The 9,609-nt window shown below is 40.1% G+C and overlaps 1 long non-coding RNA gene across 1 annotated transcript; it reads right to left on the bottom strand.

Annotated features, from left to right (window-relative positions):
- Nucleotides 1–4,259: 4,259 nt before the first annotated feature.
- LOC122549844 lies at nt 4,260–9,373 on the bottom strand. The gene is made up of 4 exons (XR_006311683.1): nt 8,996–9,373; nt 7,397–7,489; nt 6,162–6,254; nt 4,260–4,380 (listed from the first exon to the last, which is right to left on the bottom strand). It is a non-coding gene; the product is annotated as an uncharacterized LOC122549844 (long non-coding RNA).
- Between the last annotated feature and the right edge of the window lie 236 nt (nt 9,374–9,609).

Raw genomic sequence — 9,609 nt, 5'->3', positions numbered from 1 at the left:
TTTTGACAGTACATTTGGATCGGCTCAGGCTTGGAGGGCCAAAGGGCCTGTTCCTGGGCTGTTTGTTCTTTGTTCTTTGTTCTTTGAGCCAGATACATCTCTCCAATATTGTTTGAAGCATGTGAATGAAAGTATAATCATCGAATCCCTACAGTGTGGAAACAGGCCCTTCAACAGGTCCGCACCGACCCTCCAAAGAGTATCCCACCCAGACTCTATTACTCTACATTTACCCCTGACTAATGCACCTAACCTACACATCTCTGAACACTATGCATAATTTAGCATGGCCAATTCACCTAAGCTGCACATCTTTAGACCGTGGGAGGAAACGGAGCACACACGCAGAAATGGGGAGAATGTGCAAATCCACACAGACAGTCGCCTGAGGTGGGAATGGAATGCAGGTCCCTGGTGCTGTGAGGCAGCAGTGCTAACTGCTGAGCCACCGTGCCATTCTAAAGGGGGAGGTGTAGGTGGGGAGAGAGAGAGAGAGAGAGAGAGAGAGAGAGAGATTGAGTGAGAGGGAGAGCGGGGAGAGAAAGAGAGAGAGAGATTAAGGAAGAGAGAATGTGATTCAGAGAGAGGAGAGAGAGAGCAAAATGGAAAGGGAAAGAGTATGTAAGAGAGCCTCACTGGCTAGCTGAGCTTAAACAACACAACATTTCTTCAGATTTTATTTTCACTGGAGCAGATCGCTTGCAAATATTTAAAGAAAATTTAATTTGCTGTTTTAGGGTCTGTGAGGGGGGCAACCAGAGGCCATACACATGGTACACAACACTGAAGGGTTTACTTAGGAATTAGCACAGCATGACTCAGAGGACACCAAGACTTGCTTTATATTATTTGACAAAACAAATAGACTGTAGGTGGGGAAAATGTTATTTTTACATTGTTAGTCTATATGTAATTGAAACTTTGACAGTCTGAAGCACAGATAGAAGGTTTCTTTCCAAGAGGGTTTTTTTGACATATCTTGTGATGTTTCCAGCATAATTTACAAAGAAAACAGACTGCGGGGAAGATTGGATTGTCTCATTCGCTCAAGGCCCTGGGAGGGTAAGGTTTCTTGTCTGAAGTGGCAGCTGGCCAGCAGAAACCTCAGAGTACCTGGGTTCAGCCTCCTGGAATAACCCAGGGGGATCTCTGTGACCCTGACAGTGACACGCCGGGGAGAGGGTGGGACATCTGAACATATGAGAAACCTGAAGGTTGAGGGTCAGGGACAGGGAGAGGGAGAGACACTCAGCACCATGTTATGCGATTACAATCTCATTCACAATAACTGTGGCTCAATTAATCTAATAATCAATTAATGCTCACCTGCAGCTCACCAGCCACATGCTTCTTACAGAGACGAAAGGGCTTCTGCTCCTCTATAAAAAAGATTTTTAAAACTTATTCATAGAAGGGGGACAATTAAGAGTCAGTCTTGTTGCTGTGGGTCTGGAGTCACATGTGGGCCAGGCAAGGATGGTAGCTTCCCTCCCTACAGGGCATTAGTGAATCAGATGGGTTTTTACAACAGTTGACAACAGATTCATGGTCATCACTACACTTGTAATTCAAGACTTTCTTTAAAGTGATTTCAAACTCCATCATCTGCTGTGGCAGGATTTGAACACAGGTCCCCACAACATTACCTGGGTCTCTAGACTAACAGTCCAGTGATAATACGACTAGGCCATCACCTCCTCTAAGTACCTTCCTCTCCCGTATGTAGGATGTTTCCGTCCTCTACATAAGGAATCTCTCTTCTCTTGACTCTACTTTCCTGTGTACAAACTGTTCCTATACGTATAATGCCATTTGTCAGCACAAGGTATTGAGTCAAGATCAGAGTGGTGCTGGAAAAGCACAGCAGGTCAGGCAGCATCTGAAGAGCAGGGAAAATTGACATTTTGGGCGAAAGCCTACACAAGGTATTTCTCTACCATATGAAAGGTCTCTCTGATCTCTTTGAAACATGTTGGATTCTTAAGCAGCTCAACAGGGTCAACTCTGAGAGGATAGTTCCTCTCGTGGGAGAGTCGAGGACCAGAGGGCACAGTCTCAGAATAAAGGGGCAGCAATTTGGAGATGGAAAGGAATTTCTTCTCTCAGAGAGTTGAGAGTCTTTGGAACTCTTGTCCCAGAAAAATTGCGTGTTGGAGTTGGGGTGTCATGTTGCAGCTGTACAGGACATTGGTGAGGACACTTGTAGAATACGGTGTACACTTCTGGTTGCCGCTGTATATGAAGCATGTTGTTAATGTTGAGAGGGTGCAGAAAAGATTTACCGAGATGTTACCGGAACTAAAGGGTTTCAGTTATAAGGAGGGGCTGGATAGGCTGAGACCTATTTCCCTGGAGCATAGGAGGTTTAGGGGTGACCTTATAGAGATTTACTAAATTGTGAGAGATGTAGATACAGTGAATGGCCAAGGTATTTTCCCAGGGTAGAGAGTTCAAAACTAGAGGGCAGAGGTTTAAGGTGAGACTAGAAATACTTACAAAGGACCTGAGGGGCAGTGTTTTCACAGAGGATGGTGAGTATATGGAATGAGCTGATGAAGGGCTTTTGCCTGAAACGTCGATTCTCCTGCTCCTGGGATGCTGCCTGACCTGCTGTGCTTTTCCAGCACCACTCTAATCTAGACTGATTGTCAGCATCTGCAGTCCTCACTTTTGCCTATGGAATGAGCTGCCAGAGGATATAGAACATAGAACATAGAACATAGAACATAGAAGAATACAGCGCAGTACTGGCCCTTCGGCCCTAAATGTCGATTCTCCCGCTCCTCAGATGCTACCTAGTCTGCTGTGTTTTTCCAGCACCACATTTTTCAACTACAGGCAATTTAGCATGGCCAATTCACCTGACCTGCACATTTTTGGACTGTGGGAGGAAACCGGAGCACCCGGAGGAAACCCATGCAGACACAGGGAGAATGTGCAAACTCCACACAGTCAGTCGCCTGAGGCGGGAATTGAACCCAGGTCTCTGGCGCTGTGAGGCAGCAGTGCTAACCACTGTGCCATCGTCCTGCCCAAAATAAGTTAAGGTTTTATATAAAACAAAAGTGACATCTCAGCTCAGACAATGCATTAAAGGTCTGAAGATAGTGTCTATCTGTATCCCAATCTTAAGTCAGACTGATTCTATTCCCAAAGTAGGAATTTATGAGATGTTAAACGGATTGACTGCCTGCAGATTATGTAGTTTTTGAACAAAATAGAATGTATCTGGAATTACAATTCTGCAAATGCACATTCACTCCATAGACATATTTTGTGTGTGTGTGCATGTATATGAGGGAGAGGTAAGTAGAGAGAGAGTATGTGTGTGTTTGTGTGTGGGAGAGAGTGTGTGAGTGGAGTGTGTGTTTGTGTGTGTATGGGGGTTGTATGTGTGTGGCTGAGAGAGGGTCTGTGTGAGTGTGAGAGTGTCTCACACTTTAGGTGATTCCATTACACTATACACTCACACACATACACACTCACACACTCAGGCAGACCTTATCTCACACACAAGTTCTCTCTCAGACTCATACACATGCACACACACACTCTCACTCTCTCCCACACATGCACACTCTCTCTCTCACCCTCACACACACAAACACACACGTCTGTGGGGTGAATTGGCATTTGCAATTCTGAAATTGTAATTGGAGAACCATTCAATTTTGTTCAAAAAGCACACAATCTGAGATGTCTCCTTTTTTTATTATAAAACCTTAACTTAGCTTGAGAATGTGATTTGAAAGGAGTTTTGGGATTTACATATTAGTGAACCAAAACCTGCAGCCCATTCTAAAAGATGAAAGACTTAACAGCAATCTAGGATTGGCAGCATCCAAGGAGCAGCAGAGTCAACGTTTCAAGTATAAACTCTTCACTGTTTGGCTCTGATCTTCAGCATCTGCAGTCTTCACTTTCTCCTTGCAATCCAGGTTTGTTCAATATATTGTATCAGCTGCACGCATGACACGGTGATCTTTTGCTATAAATTCTGTGTTTTATAATCCTGCTCCACAGCCACCTGATGATGGAGCAGCGCTCAGAAAGTTAGTGCTTCCAAATTAACCTTTTGGACTATAACCTTGTTTTGTGTGAGTTTTAACTTTGATTTATGGAACACACTGAATATGCTTATGTAATTTTTATTGAGAGTATGCTGCATTTAATACATAGCTTAATTGGAAGGATAACATAAAAATGTTTTTGGAACATCTTCATGTGTTTTTTCAGTTGTTATTAAAGAGGCAGGCACTGATATTAACTTACTGTTGATATATTGCGCTGAGAATCCCGGACACGTCTCATCTCTGGTGTGTCCAACACATAAGCTGCTCGACCTTGTACTTGCTTCCGGAAGCTGTCAGAGTATAGTATCTGTAAAAGGAAGAGGGAAATTGCTGAACAGACCATCCTGAACTAGGGTATCTCATTTCTCCATATTTACTTTACCTAGGTGCACAGTCGTGGTGATGATAGGGTTAGCTGTTTTGTTAGGAATAAGACTTAAGCAAGTTAATGAGATTAATTTTCAATCTTTGGCTTTGAGGTATAAGAGGGGAAAAAAAACTTTGCTTCTGATTTACATTATAATACTATGGGCCTCCTCAGCATGAATGATCTCCAAAAACAATTCGTATTAACAGTGGAGATGAATTTTTAAAGAATTATTTTGTCTATTACTCAATATTTTTGCATTTTTACGTGTCCTTTTATTTAAAATAAATTTTAAAATTAGCCAATCAAACTAGGACCATGATTTCATTCATTCACTTATCAAACATGGAAAAGATTTTGCTGCTTCAACTAAAAAACATGTTCCTGGTCTCTGCTGCCAACATTCTTAGCCATAAATTATTTGATTATCCCCCTATGGTTTACAGAAGGCACCTTGTCCCAGTTTGGTGCTGCCATTGTTTCCCTGCACCAAAGAAGGGTGACCTCATAGAGGTTTATAAAATCATGAGGGGTATGGATAGGATAAATAGACAAAGTCTTTTCCCTGGGGTAGGGGAGTCCTGAACTAGAGAGCATAGGTTCAGGGTGAGAGGGGAAAGATTTAAAAGGGATCTAAGGGGCAACTTTTTCACACAGAGGGTGGTGTGTGTATGGAATGAGCTGCCAGAGGAAGTAGTGGAGGCTGGTACAATTGCAACATTTAAAAGGCATCTGGATGGGTATATGAATAGGAAGGGTTTTGAGGAATTTGGGCCAAATGCTGGCAAATGGGACTAGATTAGGTTAGGACATCTGGTCGGCACAGACGAGTTGGACCAAAGGGTCTGTTTCCATGCTGTACGTCTCTATAACAGGTAAGCATGATAGCAAACAATTTTGTTAAGTTATTTGTCACAAGAATTCTGCTTTCATAGGATTTGTAGGACATGAAAGCCATAAGATGACATTAAAACAGAGAACATACTATTTATTAGGAATTAGAAAACTAAAAAGAAATGAAAAAAGCACATTCCAAAAGGTAAAAGTGCAAGGAAACGGGGTTGGATTGAGCAAGACCAATTGTTGGACTAGAATGGAATGTCCTTCTGACAATACAGGTTTTAGGTGCATTCAAGTCACAATTTAATAGTAAACTGTGAGTGTTAGAACATAATAAAGATACACATTGGTGGGCACTATGTTTGTTTTTCTCATCCCTCCCTTTCCTTGTATTCAACCGGCCTGCACATAGATGTAAGGACAAGATTGGGAGAGACCTCCCAGCTAGCAAGAAAACAAAACACTTCAAGAGTGGGGTCATGAACCAACCACAAAGTTTCATGGGTATTATTTTGTTTCCCATGTTTTTTATAGTGTCTAATTTTCCATGATGTTTTATTTGATTTTGAAAAGCTAAGTAAATGACAGACAACTAAGTAATAACACCTCAATTAAAGATGTCTTTCTGTGCTTTCCCTCTCACATTAACAAAATGAGCTGGATTTGAGAGACACCAATTAAACATCGCATCACTCTTATGTATAATCTTAGTTTTTTTTGTCAGTGGGCCTTTGGAGTACCAGTAGTTATAGTGAAAATGCCATGGTCATTATGGTATTAAGAATGAGAAAGGAGGAAAGAAGCATTAGCAAAAAAATGGGGAAAAGTTAGAATGCAAAAGGAAAACAGTGAATATGGTTTTTTTTCTTAAACTTAAATACCGAGCTAATATTTTCTTGATTGCGTTTAACGCGCTGCATCTCTGGGGTGTACACCACAGCGATTCCTTTACCCAGGTTCTCTTTGTATAAGACCTGCAGAAGTAAAGCACCCAAAATGAAGATTATGTTCAATACTCACCAGAAATAAAACTCGATGAGGTTAAAAATGAAGATTGAGAAGTTTAAAAAAATAAGATGTTAACAAAAATTAGTTTCTATTAAAGTAAAAATGAAACAGCTTTAGCGAAAATGTAGTGGATGAGAAAAAGTGGTCAGGGCTATGCCAAAATTTGGTTTCAGAAAATGGAATTACCCATTCCTGATTACAAATACTACCCAAGCTGGCAGTCAGAAATTCATTCTTATGAGCACCAAATGCAAGCACTTGCAGCACACTATCTGTACTTTCAATTAGTCTGAATCAAAAATATCTTAGATGGTGTTTATTCTGGAGGTAAAAACAACAATTACATTGCCCAGATAGCAGATAGAACAATCATACACAGATATTTTTACTGAATGAGAATTTATGCTTTTCTGAACATAGGTAGATTAAAGACAAAGTGAATTTGTATTCTGATGTTGGCAAATTTGTTTGCTGCTTTCCTAGTATGCTTTTCTCATGTATGCCCAAGAATATTTGAAATTCAAACTGATATGTGAACTAGGATCATTTCAGATTTCACAGAAGATTATTGTAGCTAGAACCTGTTTGTGCTGATGAAGCAGCAAAGGGCTAATGCTGTGCAATAAAAAGTTGATTAAACAAATTGGAACTGAAGATATGGCTTGAGCATATCAAGCATTGAGCACTGAATCCAACAGAGAATTGAATTCAGCAAATCTCTGAAACCCGAGGAATGCTGATTTCAAAATAGCCTGAATCCAGCTAATTCTAAAGACGTCAAGTCCAGTGAAGTACTGATTACGAAAGGGTAACAATACTTTGTGCTATCTTTTATCTTCGTATAACATTACAGATTGATTTTCTAAAAGTTATTTGAAAAACCAGATTCTGAAAACTGCCTTCTTTCTCTTTAGAGAATCCCTTAAAGTTGGCACAGCCCTGGTTTAAGCTCCACAAAAAATACTCATTTAAAAAAAATTAGAAAAATGTAAATATAAACACACAGGATATTAAGCAAGTGAAAACAATTGAAATGGTATGACTTGTGTTTAGTGCTGTGGGAAGCTGAAATTACAGGTTAGCACAGAGAATTAAAACCAACAGCTACCGAGCTGATGTTCTTCTGTGTCTCTTTTACACGCTTCACCTCAGGCAGGTCAGAGATTGCAGTTCCTTTCCCAATACCTTCCTTGTATTTGATCTACAGAGTGTGTAGATCAGAAAAGAAAAGGACAACCTGTCAGCACATGACAAACAGTAACACACAGACCCACATAAACTGCAACAAGTTACACAGTTCAAGTAGTAAGGAGTTGAACTGATGAATTGGTACATTACTGAAACATCAATTAACTAGAGTCAAAGTAATCACAAACTATCAAAGGAAAATGCAGTTTTGAAGTTCAATGTGATGTCCATATGAAATGAAGCAAATTGATAATAAAAAGTTCATTAGTTGGAAAATTAGTTAGTTAAAATCAAACTTATGAACATGTTTTGCAGAAAGATCACTTTAAAAGGGAGACAACCAGTCACGGTGAAATTCCTGATATTTCCATCACTGAAAGAAATCTCACAATTATGCCCCTCAATGCCCTCCAGCATAATTGGCATAATTTCACTGACAACTTGACTCCTACATAACCATAAGTACTGAAGCTGGAATGCAATAAATTTACTGCTGATGATTTTATTGATAAGGTCCAAGAGTGCATGTAGAGAGGCCATGAAATCTCTGCTTACTTGGTATACCAGCTGCCACAAATACACACAACCACCTCCTCCAGGCTCAGAGGAATTGTGGCAGTGGTATTGTCCTTGCTCCTGGACCCAAAGGCCTGAGTTTAAGTCCCATCTGCTCCAGAGGTGTGCAATAACATCTCTGAACAGGTTTATTAGAAAAATATGTCCTTCAGGCTCAGGAGCAGAAATTCTCATGTCCCTCTGTTTGGCCCAGTCCTTACTTGCCTTATAAACTGACAAAAAATGTTGCCATTTATTTTCAGCTGGTTTTGCCACAGATACAGAAGGAGATTGTCAAAATTGATGTGGAGAATTCCCCTTGGCTATTTCTTAGATATATTGCTATCAATGCCAAAACTACTTGCAGGAAATTGAGGCAACGTCTTGCAATTCAAGTTGATGGTTAATTGCTACGGTCAAAATAGTTTTGAAAGAATATCAAACCAAACTTCAAATGTGAACAATTAAAAAGCAGAACTTTAATTCCAAGGAGCTCTGCATCTGAAATTCAAATTTAGATTACAAACATGCTCTGACTGATTTTGTATTTAAAAGCCTTTTGAGTTAATTGACATGTGTACTCTAGATGCAATGTACAATAAAGCTGTATTGCTGTTAACTGTAACTATGGCATGTTATGAAGATCAGGACAACCAACATACCCCTATCACAACCGGCATTCTTAGTTGTCTCTCAGTGAAATTGTCTTCACAGAGACACACAAGCTTCAGTTACTTCCACAAAAATCTCAAAAAGTTAGAACATCATTACCTTGACGAAAACAAAGTTGATATTAATTTCAAAAGTTTCTGTTTCAGCAATCAGGGGAAATCTGTTAAAATGACAGTGAGAAGGAAACTGCAGAAAAGGAGGATATTGTATGAGTGATGTTTTAGTGCTTTGAATGGTTGGGTGACAAAGAGGTAAGATCATGGGTTAACACAGGGATCAAACCAACAGCTACCGAGCTGATGTTCTTCTGTGTTTCCTTCACACGCTGCACCTCAGGCAGGTCAGAGATTGCTGTTCCTTGACCAACATTTTCCTTGTATTTGATCTACAAAGTGTGCAGATCGGGGAGGAAAGGACAAACAATAAGCATGTGACAAACAAACAACAACAATGTGCATTTACATAGAACCTGAACAATAAAAATGTCCCATGGTGCTTCAGATAAGCAAATATTGAAAAAAATTCGACATGGATCTACATAAGTGGTAAAAAAATAGAGAAGGTAAATTTTAATGAGTTTCTTAGCATTGGAAAGAGAGATAGACAGAAAGATTTGAAGAGGAATTCTGAACTATAATAACAGAAATTTCAAATGAACAATGTCAAGTCACAATCTGTACGACACTGTGGATTGGATTCTCTATCCAGTGCCGAACAATAACCAGTTTGCCATCAATTGTCATTAACCAGAAAGCAGTCTCTATTTCATTCTCACTCTGAGGTGTGTACATGCCATGGCAACAAGGAAGGAGCTACAATTGGCCTTAGAACAGGAGAGGGAAGGAAAAAATTCAATCAGGAATGCTCTGGTGTCCATTCAGCAGCCTGTGCTTCTGAAAATCAAGG

This window comes from Chiloscyllium plagiosum, chromosome 1 (genome assembly GCF_004010195.1).
Source record: "Chiloscyllium plagiosum isolate BGI_BamShark_2017 chromosome 1, ASM401019v2, whole genome shotgun sequence".
Classification (NCBI taxonomy): domain Eukaryota; kingdom Metazoa; phylum Chordata; class Chondrichthyes; order Orectolobiformes; family Hemiscylliidae; genus Chiloscyllium; species Chiloscyllium plagiosum.
Note: the sequence above shows the minus strand (reverse complement) of the source record. Positions and strands in the feature narration are given on the sequence as shown.